The sequence below is a fragment of the Rhincodon typus genome, chromosome 5, assembly GCF_021869965.1.
Source record: "Rhincodon typus isolate 14 chromosome 5, sRhiTyp1.1, whole genome shotgun sequence".
NCBI lineage: Eukaryota > Metazoa > Chordata > Chondrichthyes > Orectolobiformes > Rhincodontidae > Rhincodon > Rhincodon typus.
In genome coordinates this window covers 42,467,392-42,483,444 of record NC_063336.1, presented here as the reverse complement: position 1 = coordinate 42,483,444, position 16,053 = coordinate 42,467,392, and the positions used below count along the sequence as shown (strand labels likewise).

Sequence of the window (16,053 nt, the reverse complement as noted above, 5' to 3'; positions counted from 1 at the left end):
AAAAAAAAAAAAAAAAAAAAAAAAAATCCTTCTGTTACTATGTAAAGCATTGCCAATTCAAGGGCCTAAAAGAATTGGCAATCTAGTCCAATATTTTTTCCCCCCTCATTCTTCATGATAGTAGGTTGAGGCTGGAGAGCTGCTCTCATTGCGTCTGGATGTTGAATACTCTGCTTTTCTCTGCCTCAGAGTAGGAGATTAAAGTCTAGCTCGTGTTTGGATGCAAATGAAAATAGAACTGAAGTGGCAATTCCATTGCTATCTTATCTGCAGCTCTTTAATTGATTGCTTCAATGTTTTAAGCCTTTGAGATATTGAGATGTCTAAAACTGTAATCTATTAGTACATTATAGTCCAGTTCATTGTAGCAATGTGTCAGTCAGGATGTGGGAATTTGATGAGACTGATTTCAGCTAAACATATTTTTTAATACTGTCTCATCTTTAGATGATTTACATAGGCTAGCAGAATTCTGAGAATTGAGCTGAGATCGTATATTTGAATAATTCTGACTCTGTCACAATCACCTTGCTCTTCATGCTATTAAGAGTTAATATCTCTCTGATCCTCCAGGATTACAATCAGTACTTTCTGCTCCTAAGATTATTTCTGGTGTACGTTTGGGTTGGATATTTTTCTAGTAATATAAATTTTTTGAATTCCTTCATGGGAAGGAGGGCATCACTGGCTAGGTAGCATTTATTGCCCATCCCTTTTGCCCAGAGGGCAATTAAGAGTCAACCACATTGCTGTGGGCCTGGAGTCTCATGTAGGCCAGACCAGGTAAGGATAGCAGTTTCCTTCCCTAAAGGCTATCAGTGAACCAAATGGGTTTTTCCAACAATCAACAATGGATTCATGGTCATCATTAGATCCTTAATTCCAGATATTTATTGAATTTGAATTCAAATTCAAATTCCACCATCTGCCATAGCGGGATTCAAACCCGGGTCCCCAGAACATCATCTGGGTCTCTGGATTAAGTGTCCAGCGATTTAATACCACTAGGCTATTGCCTCCCCCAACTTGCCAGCATGCTCTTAGCATTGACTACCTGAAAAGACTATCCAGGATAAAGCAGTTGGCTTGATGGCACCCTATCTAACACCTTTTAATTTTAACTCTCTCCAGCATATAGCTGCAATGTGTACCATCTACATGTTGCACTGTAGCAACTCGTCATCTCGCCTGAGGGCAGTACCTTACAAACCTGTGACCGCTATTGCCTGGAATGATACATTTGAATGCCACCATCTGAATTTCCCCTCCAAGCTATGCACCATCCTGGTTTGCAACTGTATCACTGTTCTTATAATGTCACTGAGTCAAAATCCTGGAACTCCCTTCTTAACAGCCCTGTGGGTATACATATACCACAAAGATTGCAGCAGCTTGAGAAGACAGCTCACCACCACCTTTTTCAACGGTAGCCAGGGCTGGATTAAGTTCTGGCCCAGCAACACCCACATCCCATTAATGAATAAATTTTTAAAAACAAATGTGGACAGTTTTTAAGAACTTGCCTCCTGACTTCCCAAAGCCTGTCCATCACCTCCAAGCACTAGTCAGGAGTGTGATGGAATACTCCCCACTTGCCTGGATGAGTGCAGCCCCAACAACACTCAAGAAGCTTGACACCATCCAGGACAAAGCAGCCCGCTTGACTGGTAGCACATCCACTCCCTCCACCATCCACACTGCAGCTCCTATCTATAAGATGCAGTGCAGAAATTCACCAAGTCCTCTTAGACATGACCTTCAAATCCCATGACCATTCTTGTCCAGAAAGATAAGAGCAGCAGATATGTGAACTGCCACTGCATGCAATTTCTTATTTAAACTTTGACTTGACAATATATCACTGTTCATTCAGTGTGGGCTGGGTGCAAATCCTGGAACTGCCTCCCTTACAGCGGTGTGTGTGTACCTGTACCAAATAGACTGCAGAAATTCAAGAAGGCAGCTCACCATGACCTTCTCAAGGGTAATTTGGGATGGGTAATAAACGTTGGCCCAGCCATTGATGCTTAAATCTCATGAGTGATTAAAGGAACAAGACTGCTTTTGCATCCTTGACCATAAAAATGATAGATATGAAATGTTTTGATGAAATCTGTAATGCCTGATGTATTCTTAACCAATTCAAGTCCATGTATTACATTATTTAATCATTGACAGTTCATGTACCAGAATAATCAATCCTGAAAAGTGCAATGTTTTAGTTGCTGTTTCAAGATATCCAGTTTCAGCCATTGGATCTCTTGGCAACTTGTCCAAAATCAGAAGCACATAATCAATGTGTGGTCACAAGCCAGCGCTCACTGAGCATGGATGCTGTCAATGTACACTCAAAACATATGAAGGGCTGATTGTGAAATCAGCACGTAAAACAGATCTGACTTTAACGGTGTAGTTTTCATACGTGCTGCTCCAGTTCATGCTCCCTGTTAATCTCCTACAGTCTAGTATCTGTTCAATATGTAATTCCACTTTGTGGTTTGCTCGGACCACTTGCTCCCAGTCGTGAGGCTCCACCTCACCTGCAGCCTCAAAGTAGGAGAAAGGCAGCATTAACAAAGGCAGAAAGACTTTTACCATGGTTTTCTTGACATCAATTCTTCTCGGCCAGAGGGGACATCTCTAACATCTAACAATGAACTGCATACAGTGAGAAAGGGGAGGTAATAATTTTACTGTGGCCAAAGAGAAGAGCGCAATGTATTCCCTTTTGCGTTTGGAAACCGGGGTGGCTTGAGCACGTGGCTTCGCTGGGTTCAATATTGTAGTGCAGGGTGTCGTTGACAGCACATTCAAGTATTTTGAAGAAACTGTATAGAAATTCAGAGATACCCCCAACTGAAAAAGGCTCCCCAAGCTCCAGGTGCAATTGAACTGTTATATGGTACAGTGCACTTGCCAATATCTGATAGCAACAGCCATGACGCCTTATATTGCACAGTTACAATGTACGAATAATATTTCAGTCACCATGATAGACTAGTGAGCGGCTGTCGGGCCCCAAAGCTCTTCATAAGCGAGCCCATTACATTGGTGCACCACTGATGCGCAGTGGGCAACATGTGTATTGAGAACTGTAATGACGTTAAAAATGTGAATGAGCAGACTGTGTTCTTCAGCAATGTTTTTACTGCCTAAAATACACTTAAAAAATAAGCAGTGTAAGCCAACTCTATCCAACGAAGCATTCAATATTCCTCACCCTTTGAAGTTGTCTTCTGTGTGCTTTGCTCTCTCCTCTACATCTATGCGATGTTATGTACCTCCGTGACTGGCGTGTTGCTGATTTTTCTATTGTGGGAGATTGCAAGTCGACTTGCACGAGACCCAACTGTACTGTGCACTGCACTGCTTTGGTCTGGGATGAGATAAAAAGCAGAAAAAAGGTGTTCTCCCACGTAGTGCCACACTATTTGCTGTTTCCCAAGCTGGATTTGCTTCCTTCATGACTGCCAACATGGAACATTACATTTCCTGTTAAGAGGTTGAGGCTATTTTTAAGACATGTTGGCTAGCTAAAATTTCAATGCTTACTGCCAGTAAACAGTAGAGTTACTGTTCAAACAAGCAACAGCACCATATTATATTCTATGCATCTCCCTAAATGGATGGAGGTTAACAAACCATCACTATCCCAGTGGATCTGCTGGCCTAATGAGCAATTTTAAACAATTATTTAAATATTTTTAAATTTGTGTAATTGTACACAGATGAGGAATCTACCTCTCCTTGGTACATTGTTAAACAGTGCAATTCATGTAAATTGACTGGTCAAAGTATGTCCTGTATGAACGTGTCATTGTGCAGACATACAGGAATGTTGGCCATAGTGAAAAGTTGTTGTTTTCTAGCTTGTTATCAATCTAGGTCAGATTTTTCTCCGCAATAAATTCCCGATTGCAAGTCATTAAATAATTTCAGTTTTCTCTTTTCATTAGACATGATGACTTGTGCAGATACCAGAAGAAAATGTTGTCATTTGTCAGTCCTTTATCGTTTAAGCATAACAGCTGGCTTGACTTGATGTGGGTGTAACAGGAGCAATCAAAATAATTATTGCTTTGTTTACCAGTTTGCCAAACGAGACTGATCTTGTTATCAAATTAAGAATAAAATACTGTGGAAAATTGCTGCCAGCGTTGATTATAACATCATTTCTGATGAAGGGTCTAGGCCCGAAACGTCAGCCTTCCTGCTCCTCTGATGCTGCTTGGCCTGCTGTGTTAATCCAGCTCTGCACCTTGTTGTCTCAGATTCTCCAGCATCTGCAGTTCCTACTATCTTTGATTATAACTACCTTAGCTAACTTGGACTCAGTTTGTAATGTGGGATTCTGAAAGGGATAACAAACTTTAAGTAACTGGTGGCATGCAGCATTCTGAGCCGTTTAAACATAGCTGAGACAAAAATAGAGTGCTCTGCTTCTGCTATGTTCTTTAAATCTGTGTAAAATAAGGCAATACTTTCTTTCTTTTAAAAAAAAAAAAAAAAAAAAAAAAAAATCCAGACATTATAACAGTTGTGTGATTTGAAGCAGGATTACTAATGATTGATGGCTTTGGTTTCTATATTTTTTCCAGACAGTAATCTGAGTTTGTTGAAATGCATGAATGCCATGGAAATAGGCGTGGAAGCATTAAAACAGTAATTTCCTTTTCTCTCCCCTTTTTTTTTTCCTGTCCTTTCATTTACAGTTACTGTAGTCAGTGTTGGATTTTGTTGGAAAGGTTTTTTCAAGAAGTGTTGATTTTACCCTTTGGTTACTTACATTTATGTAAAATGATATTGCATTCAGGAATTGTTCATTTATAAAGCATTCCACATTGCTGTTTGTTGGAGCATGCTGAGTGCAGTTGTCTGCAGCATTTTTCCCATTACAACAGTGAAAACATTTCGAAAAAGGAATTCATTGGCTGGAAATTGGCCTTGACGTCCAGTGGTCTTGAAAAATACAATATAACTGCAAGACTGTTTACCTTTTGAATAGCTATTTTGCTCTTTTGCTTGTATGTATTTATATTGTATATGTCATAGCTTGTTAATAGGATTTTTTGATCACTAGATTTACCTGAATGAAAAGCTGTTTCTGCTCCAGAAGAACGGCGTATTGAAATATGGATCATAGTACATGCACATGTTCTACATTTCAGCATTGTGATTTAATCTATTCTCTTTGGCATTTCAAAGCTCCAAACTTCAATTTATACAATGAGCTAGATTTTAAAAAAAATCTTAAGTATGAAAAGTGAGTGGTTATCTTTCAGGCTACAAGGAAGTATGCAGTAGAGTTCCTAAGGGATATGTAGCAGGAGAGTTGTATTTCTTTATGGTTAAAAAATGTAATATAAATGTAGTAAAATATTGATTTTAAAATATAATTAGCTAGACATATCTCGAACATTTTAGAAGGAAAATTTTGCGAAGCAAAGGGTGCTGGTTACAGCAACAATAATGAATTTGCAAGGAGCCAGCTCTTGAATGGAGACACTGAGTCTCTAACACTTTTTTTTAGGGAAAAATAGCCGCCTGACCCAATTTGGAAGTGTTTTTAAGTATTTTGAATGCACTGTCAGGGGGAACTTGCCACAATATTTGCCCTCTCTTGGTCTGAAATCCCTCTCCATCAATTGAATAGCCACTGTGGAAGGCTTTAACACTGCAAATGCTTCTGTCTTTTTGGGTAAAGAGAAGGCCAAGAGGTCAGAGCATTGTCTCCTTTAGGCCTGTCAAGAAATGCAGAATGTCATCTTCCCAAGTGACAGAAAGAGGCAACTTCTTCTATTAACTAAGCAAGTCTGACTCAAGGTTGCAGAGGTTGGTCAGTGATTGTGGGATTGTCTAATGAACCAGACTGCAGTGTTGTAAGTGTGTCAACAATGTCCTCTCCAGTAGTGGATATGACACCTTTGTGCCCTTGGGAGTCACTGGATGGATATATCTGAGGATGGGGATGCATTTTATTTGCTGTTCACTGCTGCTAAAATCTGGATCTGGTGCAAAGAGTTCTCTGCAGACAATACCCCATGCCTTATCCCCAGTCCCTTAAAACAAGACATACTGAGATCATTTGCAGCCAGATGGATCTGGAAAAAATCTCTCCCATCTTAGGAGATGGATGGAGTGGCAGTTGATAAACCAGAATGGATGGACTCATTTACAGATGATATTTAGAGCATAGAGTTATGAAAGAATGTATTTTGACACTTTACAATTCTAAAGGGGCTATAGGAACTGGCAGAAACTGGGATTTACTCCTAAATTTCACGTAGTATTACACTCTCTTTTTAAGTAAATGAAAAACCAATGAACAAATTAATGGAGAGCCCCAAAGGGAGCACTAACAAAAGATGTTGAAGGAAACTTGGTTTGAAAGTATGACTGGGATGAGGTGCTGGTGATCAATTGCAGCCCCTGAAGCACTGATAGCTAGAGTAACCAGGAAAAAAGGCAGATGGTCAAACCGAATCACCACGTCCAAAGGCTGCAGCTTAGATATCCAGTGACACACACCATGCATGTCATGTTGGTGACATCCAGCCTGTTCCTCTACCGTTCAATATGCCCCCAAAATAGCCACCTTGGCAGTTCGAGCCCCTTCTCGTGCCAGCAAAAGAGTGGAGCCGGGGTTTTGAGCAGTGGGTCTCTGGAAACAGCAAGTTCTTTTCAAAGGTTGTGATGTTTCCCATCTCGACTACTCTCCTAGGCAGTGCATTCCAGACCCCCACCATCCTCTGGGTATAAAGGTTTCCCTCCAATCCTTTCTAAATGTCCTGCCTTTCACTATAAAATTATTCCCCCTTGTATTGACCCTTCAACTAAGGAAAGTGGCTGATTTCTAGTCACCCTGTCGTAGACAGTCAGAGTCATACAGAACTTTGGTCTAAACCATTCAAGCTGACCAGTTTTCCCAAACTAAACTAGTCGTCCTCTTTGCCTGTGTTTGGCCCAAATCCCCCTCAAAGTTTTTTGTATTCACGTTCCTGTCAAAATGGCTTTGAAATGTTGTAACTGTACTTCTACCATTTCCTCTGGCAGCTCGTTCCATATAATCACCACCCTCTGTGGGAAAAGTTGCCCCCCCCGGCCCTTTTTAAATCTTTCCCCTCCCCTTAGTTTTGAATTCCCCTACTCTATGGAAAAGACCTTTTGTTATTCACCTTACCCATGCCCCTTATGATTTTAGAAACCTCTAGGTTTACCCCTCAATCCATGCTGTGAAGGGTCAAAAAGTCCCAGCCTATCCAATCTCTCCGTGTAACTCAAACCCTCCAGTCCCAGTAAATCCTTGTGGATTTTTTCTGAACCCTCTCCAATTTAATAATGTCCTTTCAAAGGCAGAGTGACCAGAACTGTGTATAGAACTTCAAAAGTGGTGTCACCAATGTTCTGTACAGCCACGGCGTGACATCCCAACTCCTATACTCCAAGCACTGACCAATGAAGGCAACTGTAGAAAATGCCACCTTCACCACGCTGTCTACCTGTGATGCTACTTTAAAGGAACTATGTACCTGCACCCCAGGTGTCTCTGTTCAACATCACTTCCCAGCGCCTTACCACATACACCAGCTCACATTTATCTAAATTAAACTCCTTGATCTAACTGATCAAGGTCCTGTCGTATTCTGAAATAATCTTTGTCACTGTCCGCTACACCACCTATTTGGTGTAATCCTCAAACTTACTAACCATGCTTCCTATATTCTCCTCTAACTCCATTTATATAAATGATCAACAGTGGACCGGCACTGATCAGGGAAGTCACATTGACACTGTACAGAACTTGGGTTAGGCTACAGCTGGAGTATTGCCTGCAGTTCTGGTCACCACACTATAGGAATAATGTGACTGCACAGGAAGGAGTGCAGAGAAGGTTGGCAAGGATGTTGCCTGGGATGGAGCATTTCAGCTGTGAAGAGCGTCTGGGTGAGCTTGGGTTATTTTCTTTGGAGCAGAAAAGGTCGAGCAGGGACCTGAAAGAGGTGTATAAGTTGAGCTAAATTGCACCATTCACTGCAATAAAGTTCACATAGTCAAATAAAATAAGGCAGTTCCAGAAGTCCGAAGCCTGATTTAGAACAAATGAGCTAGTACTTGGAGCAAGCAAAAACACTTCAAAATTTAAAGTTGTAGCATTGCCTTTGCCTTCCTCTGTTTATGCAATCAGTTTGGTACATGCATCATTCAGAGGCTGATCTCCCATTTGCCTAACTCTGTTTTGAGCATGTGGCCATGTAATGAATTGGGAGGGATCCAGTTTATTTCCATCTTTAAGGCCAACAATTTGCAGAATTGCAAAATAATATTATGATGCAGTTGAACTGCAACTGGATATCTTGTAGCCATTTTTATTTAACCTGTTCCAGCAGGATAGGATGCACCACCTAAACAAATTACATTTGAACCTGGATCTTCTGGCCCAGAGGTAGGGGCACTACCACAGGACCAAGAGCTATTTGTTATATTGTTGAGCTTCTTATTAATTTTGATCAAGAGTCACTAGATACTGATGGTCTTGCAGATATTTTCCTAATCAGCTTGTTCAAAAATGTTATCACACACCTCTGGAGCAGGTGGGACTTGAAAGCTGACCTCTTGGCTCAGAGGTGGAACTCTTTATGTTGTTAATGTGATGGTGATTGATATATTAATAGTACATTAGCAGCCCCTTGAAGTAATTTATTGCATCTGGTTATCAGTGCTGATGTGTGAGAGTTGTGCAATGTTTTAACTTTGTTTTTGAGTTTATCATGTTGTAATTTATGTTGGTTAACATATTCCAGGTTTAGTAAAATAATTGATATTTAAAATAAACCATTTGTTTATTTTTCTTTCCCTCCCTTGGGCTAAGCTAATTTGTTTTTGCCATAGCATCAAGATAAGAATTGATTACATCATTCCCCCTTCAAGTTGGTGCTGTTTCTTGTAATTGAATCAATTGGGACTAAGAAATAGCGTGAATATTAGCAGTTTTCAGTGATGTGAACTTTTGGGCCTTTGTATAGTCAGATTCTCAAGTGTTGCCACATGAAGAGGTCTGGTAGCTGCAATCCAGCTTCTATTGATCAAAAGATTACCACAGGGTTTTCAAGCGTGTGATTAAATACTAACCTCTAAAACTCTTCAGTCTTAACGTTCAAGCCGTATTAATTTAGTGAAAGCTTGCTCGCTGACCTGTCGTCAAGAGATCAACCATCTGTAAGGGCAGCTGAGTTCACTCCAAACTCTAAGGTCGTCTTTTTAGAATTTAACTCTGTATTTTAGCTAATGGTTTTAGTCCATTCAGGATTACAATAGGGGCTGATTTTAAATCAATTAAGTGTTCTGCAGACAGACAAATAAAAGTTTGATATTGGTATTGCCCTAAGTCATGATTTGCTTTTTAAGACCATGAATGGAGTATTAAAGCCCATTTTTGTGTTTTAAACTCAAATAAGCTACACCCTAGAGCTTTTATTGAGAACACTTTTTTTTAAATAACTCGTTATGTTTGTAAGTAACCACATCTTTTTGGTAACATCAGTTTGCTTTTTTGGGATGTCATTGTTTGTGATTTTGTTTCTTTTTTCAGGTTTTTAGTTCTCCCCAGCTCTTGTAACCTAACTGCAAACATTGAGTCATTAATTTGATTTTACTTTCTGAATAAAATAAATATTTATGCAATGTTTTCTTAATGTTATGACCTTGCAAAATCATTTTGCACAATGATTAATTTGTAGAACAGTCTTAAATCTATAATTCTTGTTTTGTTCTCCTTTTTTCCACCTTAATTTGTGAAGTGATTGGCTTTAACATTAAAATTTGGTTAACCGGATTTCTTTGAGTTAAAGCTACTGGGACATAACATTATGAAGTCTCTGGTTCTGTGGTCAAGAAGCAGTGAGAAGTATGTGGCATGCTGCAGCATGTTACTTTTACTTTGCCTTTCAACGTTCATCCAAAGTAGTAGAAATCTAGATTATTAAAAATCTACAATGTAGAAATCTTATCAGTTCAGTGATACCAACTGATTTACGGTTTTAGGGTTGTATTCCTTCTGGCAATGGTATAATTTCAAAATTATATCTGTACCATAGTTTTTTTAAAAAAACTAATCTGACAAGAGGACAATTAACCTATAATCCTTGAGCATGTGATTCTAATTTTGAATGAGTTCTGAAGGTCTAGTGAGTTTAACACTATTTGCCTGATATTACTTGATTGCAGAGAACTGCTCTTTTCATAGGTTTAAGCCAGAAACTAAGTATTTCTCTTCCACCGGCTTCAATTTATTAGCATTGATCAATGTTCAGTTGCAGATATTCTATAGAAAGCTTGTCCTTCTGTATGTTATAGTTTTAAATTATGCAAAATATTGCAATATCTTACTGTACATTTTGGAAAATATTGGGTCAGTTGAAGAATGAAATGGTATTTGTAAATTTCCATAATTTTGAATTTGGTGACAAAGTAAACAAACAAAAAGTAATGATTGCATTTAATTCAAAAACACACCATGGAATGAAGCTGAGAATAATGCCCATCATAGCCTAAAGGATAAGTCCTTCTCCTCTTCCCATGCAGAATCGTCATAAAATCATAGTGTATTTGCGGCACAGAACTTTGGTCCACTTGATCCATCATGTCTGTACCAGGTGGGTAAAAAAGCCACGCAGCTCACTTCTGCCAAGTCAAAGGAGTGGCTATGGGCATCCACATGGGTCCCAGTTGTGCCTGCCTCTTTATGGGGTATGTTGAACAATCCTTGTTCTAGTCCTACACTGGCCTCTTCCCACAACTTTCAGTAAGTGGGCTGTTTTAGTGCTGCTTCATGCTCCCACCTGCACTTAGAACAACTTGTTCATTTTGTCTCCAATTCCCATCCCTCTATAACTTTCACATCACCCATTTCTGACACTTCCCTTCCTTTCCTTTCCTTGACCTTCTGTCTCCATTTTGGGGAATAATCCGTCCACTGCCATCCAATTCAAAGTTACTGACCTTCACTACAGCTTTTCACATCCCATGTCCTGCAAGGACTCCATCCCATTCTCCCAGTTCCTTCACCTATGTTGCATCTGTTCAGATGATGCCACCTTCCAAAACAGTGCTGCTGACCTGGCTTCCTCCTTCCATAACTGTGTGGTTTTCCACCCTCACCTGCATTTGACCTAACACCCGTGCTTTCACCCTTGCCCCTTGCCATCGTTCTCAACAGTGTGATTGGGTCCCCCTTGTTCTCACTTTTCATCCCACCAGCCTCTGCATTCAAAGGATCATTCTCTCCCATTTCAGACAACTCCAGAATGCCACCACCAAACACTACTTCCCCTTACTACCCCATCTGCCTTTTGCAGGGATCATTCCTTCTGGGACACCCTAGTCCATTCCTTGACCACGAACCCCACTGCCCTCCCCCTTTCCCACGGCACCTTTCTACATAACAGCAGAAGGTGCAACCCTGCCCCACCACCCCTCAGCTTGTCGTCCAAGGGCCTAAACAGTCTTTCCAGGTGAAGCAGCATTTCACCTGTACCTGTCCAATCTTGTGTACCAAACACAGTCAATGATGTTTGTTTGTTTGTTTGTTTGTTGTCTGTGCACAAGCATGACCCTGACCTTCCTGTAGCTGGTCATTTTAACACAGCGACCTGCTCGCATGCCCACTTGTCTGTCCTCAGCATGCTGCAATGCTCCAGTGAATCACAGTCCAAACTGGAGGAGCAACATCTCCTTAGACGAGGCACGTTATAACCATCTGGGCTCAATTTTGAGTTCAACACCTTCAACTTGTGAACCCATTCCTTCCCTTTCTTTTAGCTTTCATTGGTGACAGAGAATGTAACATACCCTTTCTCCCCTTCCCCAATCCCCACCGCAGCTGGACTGTCTGTTCTGGCAGTTAGACAAATCATTGTTCTCACACTTCACTTCACTTCAACCCTAAAGAAGAGTCATCTAGACTCGAATGTTAGTTTGCTCTCTCTCCATGGATGCTGCCTGACCTGCTGTGATCTCCAGCATTTTTTTGTTTCCACCCAGCCTCATCCCATTTTCCAGGATTTTGTCCATTTTAGCCCTGCGGGCTAAGGCATATGAGGCGCATGTTCAGTTACCTTTTATAAATTGAGGCTTTCTGAATCTGTTTACACTTAGGCCAGGCAAGGCAAGGAGTTCCAGACACCCCTCCCGAACACCCCAAATATGTTCAAAGCTGCCTTCTGTCTTTTTTGTTGATTTTGGTTTCTGTTGCCACCTTCAGGTGGACACTGAAGTAACTGGAACAATTTCATTGTCACTCAAGTTTAAACAAGGTGGTCAGTGAACTGAGATAACAGTGTAGAGCTGGATGAACACAGCAGGCCAAGTGAAGCAAGCCAAGCAGGTCAGTGAACCTGGCTTCTTTCAATTTGTCAGTATTGCTTTATTCATCCATTTGGCCAGTGGCAGACTTCAGAGCTGGCCTCAGATATTGCGCTGCATCCATGCAAACAAAGTATAGTGGGGGATGGATCTCCACAACAATCAAGTGGAATGCCTGTTCGATGCCTCATTGCTCGATTTGAGAAGAATTGTGTTTATTGTGAATGAAGGATTGAACAAAGAATTTTACTAGTTTGTGTACTATCTTTATGACTTGAGAGTGAAAAAGTGTTAAATCTATATCCGATAGGTAACTGACCTCTCTGCTAAATAAGTAGGCCCTTCCCAACCATCCACTCTACCTTGGTCCCCCACAATGTTATAAATCTCAATAACATCTTGTTAAGTCTCCTCTGCTCCAAGGAAAACAACCCCACATCTATCCAGTGTTGCCTCATTGTTGCATTTTCTCAGTTCTGGTAACACTTTTCTGGTGACCGTGTTACAAATAAGCTATGACCATATATTGGAGAAGGTGCAGAGAAGATTTGTAAGGTTGATTTTGTGATTAATGGGTACACATCAGGGCAGGATTAAAAGACCTCTGTTTTTATTCTTTTGAAACAAAGACTGAGGAGTGACCTAATTGAAGCTTTTAAGTTTGATAGGTTTTGATAGTGAATACAGAAAGAATGTTTTCATTTCTTGGGAAGAGCATAACTAGAGGCCATTGATACAAAAGAATCACCAGAAATCTGGGAAAATATTCAAATGAAACCTAATTCAAGAGAACTGCGAGAATGTGCAACTCTTCTGATAGAGAATGCTTGCAGTGAATGGTACAAATGCATTTAAAGGGAAGTTAGACAAATGAGACAGAAGGAAATAACTGGTTATTGATGACTAATGTAGATGAGGAAAGATGGGAGGAGGCACAGAAAACAGAAGCTGGCATAGTCTGGTTCTGCCAAATGGGCCTGTTTCTGGGTCAAAAATGGTGCAATCTTGTCGAAATCAGCTTTGCCTTGTGGCCACCTCAGGGTGGAGCAAAGCAGAATTGCATCAGTGAGAGTGGCTGTAACAGGAAAGCAGCATTGTATCACCAGCACTGTTTTAGAAGCTGTGTGGTGATTGGCACTGTGAACCTTATCTACTTCAAATGCAGTATCTCTCACTATTTTGTTGTAATAAAATCTGCCATTCTTGGTAGAGTGAGCATGCCTAATCCTTTCTGAAGGGTCTAGACCTGAAACGTCAGCTTTCCTGCTCCTCTGATGCTGCTTGGCCTGCTGTGTTCATCCAGGTCTACACCTTGTTATCTCAGATTCTCCAGCATCGGCAGTTCCCACTATCTCATGCCCAATCCTCAGTTGGCCATGATGGAGTGGATTCTGAGGGATGTTTTCTGTTGTGGGGAATGGGCATGCAATTCAAAGAGAAGTGAATTGGAAAGAATTCACAACTGAGTCAAGAAATTTGTTCTCATTTTGTCCTAAATAGCTGACCCCTACCCTGAAACTACAACTCCTGTTTCTGTTGGTATTCTCCAGGTGATAGTCTTTTGGCATCCAGTTTGTCAAGTCTTTTCAGAATTTTGTTTCACTGATTTGCCTCACACACACCTAAACCCAATAGTACCTCGGACCATTCTATTTAATCTCTCCTTGTAGGACAACCCTATCATCCTAGCGATTGATCTAGTGAATTTTTGTTCACACCTACAGTAAAGCAGTTAGATAATTCTGGGAATATTGCACAACCCTTCAGAGGTTGCCACATCAGAGAAGCCCTGCAAACTATTTTGCAATGTTTTATGGCCTGTCAATCCAAAAAGTCTGTTAATTCTTCCTAATTTTTTTGTTTAATCAATCCTCAGCCCAATCTAATGTAATTGGGCTAATATTACCACTATCCGTGAGATTTAATATTGTGTAACAGTCTTGTTTTTATACCACCTGATGGTAAAGCCTTTCAGAGATCCAAATACACTACATCCACTGCTTCATCCTTCACTACAATGCTCATTACACGCACAAATTTAAAATAGATCTGTATAATGTGACCCCCCTTCATAAAACCGTATCGCATCTTATGTTCCCCAAGTACCGTTATAGCATTGTCCCTTGTACTGAAGTCAAGCTCAGCTTAAACTTCGTCTGATTTCTACACTTCCCTCTCACCCTATACTGATGTTTGAAGTGTCTGAAGATGTGCCATTTTCTTAAATGGTAGTTCGCTGTTTAAAGCAAATGATTGTTACTGGGTTAATTGACTTATGATTATGAAATGTGTTAATTGCATCATGTTTCTGAATATTAGTGCAACAACTGTTCATTGTATCTAGGAGAATTATAAAGCATTGGTCTAGATTCTTTGTGTTCTATTACCTGTACACTGGTTCCTTATTTCTACAATTTGCTGCTGAATGTCAGGTTTTGAGTTTCAGTAGTTTTCAGATGTTTTCATGAGATGGGAGAAGACACTTTCGATGGTGCCTCATTACAACAGCATGGGGAAATTTTTGTAGTGGAGTTTTCTTAGGTGGTTTGGTAGGTTGACGTAGTAACTTTTGTATATTGCAAATCGAAAAGCATGAAAATTGGTATTTGTCAATTTTTATTTCAAGTGACTCGCTTAACGTTTCCTTTTTGTAATGTAAAGAAAATTATAATCATCTTGAAACATACATGTTTAAACCAGTTCTTTCACTTATTTTGATATTTTGTGCACTAATTGCTTTACATAGACTAAAATGACATGAGATTTAACTAAGTAATTATACAACTTCAGGTAAAAATAAATTTATGGTACAAATTAGAAAAGTCAGAAAAAGAGCAGCCAGCCCAAAACAACTGAGGAGATACTTGCATAAATTTTTGCTTGACTGTTTTTGTTAAAATACGTAGCACGTCAAACAGAAACATTAGAACAGTTACAGACCTGGCATATAATAAATGTATTTAAGGAATGATGCCATCTGACAAAGTAGACGCAGACTTCCTCAATCCCTCAAATCTACATAATTATCTTCCTTGCCATTGTGTGCCTCTTTAGCTATGTGAGTTAAATGTAAATATGGCAGCTTATGTGCATATTCCAAATCGCATACATAGTCATAGAAAATAGGAACAGGAGTAGGCCATTCGTCCCTTGGGCTTGCTCCACCATTCAATATGATTGTGGCTGATCATCCAATTCGGTATCCTGATCCTGCTTTCTTTCTTTGATCCCTTTTGGCCGAAGGGCTATGTCTGACTTCTTGAAAACATTCAACGTTTTAGCCTCGATCGCTTTCTGTGATAGAGCATTCCACAAGCTCACCACTATGAATGAAGAAATTTTTTCTCATCTCAGTCCTAAATGGCCTTCCTCATCTTGGGGTAGATTACACAAATAGTAAGTGAGATGACTAACTAATGATTGAAATGAATTTGGTAATTCATTGCACTGAAATGTATGAACGGATTCCATTGTCTCAAACTCTTGTGATACGCAAGAAATACAATTTTCAGACACTCTGGCAAGGATTTAGCTGCCAAGTTGGGGAATGGAAGGAATGGAGGCCAGCATGGGCATGGGTGTTTGAAGCCCTGAAAAGTGCCTGTTTCTGCCCACTTCTTAAGGTGACCATGCAAGTGGGCAGGGAACAACCGTGGAGCAGTCAGGTAAGCAACTAAAATCATCAATAGATGA

General features: G+C 40.2%; 1 protein-coding gene across 1 annotated transcript in view; it reads left to right on the top strand.

The window, feature by feature from the left end:
• LOC109911006 (NADP-dependent malic enzyme-like) overlaps window positions 1–16,053 on the top strand; it is a 372,962-nt gene that overhangs the window by 166,634 nt on the left and 190,275 nt on the right. The gene's annotated exons all lie outside the window — the stretch shown is intronic.